This window comes from Dioscorea cayenensis, chromosome 2 (genome assembly GCF_009730915.1).
Source record: "Dioscorea cayenensis subsp. rotundata cultivar TDr96_F1 chromosome 2, TDr96_F1_v2_PseudoChromosome.rev07_lg8_w22 25.fasta, whole genome shotgun sequence".
Classification (NCBI taxonomy): Eukaryota; Viridiplantae; Streptophyta; class Magnoliopsida; order Dioscoreales; family Dioscoreaceae; genus Dioscorea; species Dioscorea cayenensis.
The window spans coordinates 15,684,034-15,685,303 of NC_052472.1; positions in this window are offsets into that span (position 1 = coordinate 15,684,034).

Genomic DNA, 1,270 nt, shown 5'->3' on the forward strand with positions numbered 1-1,270 from the left:
TGACCTTTCTTCCCTAAAATCCTAAAGTACTAACAGGCTCATGAAGCTACAATCATCAGCAATATCAATTTAATCTAAACAAAATGATGTACATTAAGCAGTTGCAAACACATGAAGCATGATCTTCGATGAAATAAGTCAAACAAATTGAAGTAATGAGGCTTATCAGAGTCGAGGAGAGGATCAAAGAAAGCAAGGAGGAAATCAGTTCGAAAAAGGCAGACAGACGGAAAACTCTCGAGGAACTTGGATGCATAGAAGGAGAGGATGAGTAAAAAAAGAAATAAATAAAGTAAACGGGTTGGAGAAAAATGAACGGTGACAATTAGGGTTTCAAGGAAAAGAAGAGAAAGTGAATAGTTACACTGGAGCACACCTTAAGCATGGTCATGCTCAGCTCGTGCACCAAGAAGGGCAAACTAGCTGGGGAAGCACAATCGTGCTACCCCCATGCTTCCTAGCCGTGATTATCTTGGGGAAAAGTTACAAGACCCCAAGCAATGAAGCACGGTCATGCAAGGAGCCCTAGGAACTATGCTAAGTGAAAAGCATGATCGTGCTCTGCCCAGAATACTTCAGAAGATCAAAACTGAGAAAATCATGGCATGAGCACGGGCGTGCTTTAACCGTGCTCAGCCTGAAATATGCCAGGACTTAGTTCTTCTCTATGTCCCACAATAAAACAAAATACTCTCTCAAGTTGGCACAAAAGAAACATGAGAAGAATAAAATGCTGAACCAAGTAGAGAGATCCAAAAATTATCAAGAACACGCACAACAATCTAACAAATACACAACTAAAACCAAGAAAACAACAAACAAAACAACAAACTAACAATATGACACCTTGGGTTACCTCCCAAGAATCACTTGTTTAACGTCACTAGCTTGATGTACCTGTTCCACTCAATCATGGAGGTTCGTGAAAACAAGACCTCTCATTTCCAACTGAAATACATTTGCAAGAATATGGTGCTAAGGTGTTAATTAAATTGATCTCATTGAAAGTCCATAAATTAGATCATGTTGAGGTTGATGGTGGGATAGGTGGTTTTCTTTTTCTTGGAATCACTTGTTTCCACCATCTCTTAGCACGGGAAGATTTCTTCTTGAGTGGTTCCTAGTGCAAAGGCACTCCACCAACCACCACTTCTTGGCAGCATACTTCCTTCACTAGATCATCCGATGCATCAGCTTCAGGGGGTTCATCTTCTAATAGCTCTGCCAATTTGTCCTCCATGAAGGTGTCCTGCACATATTCAAAAATAAA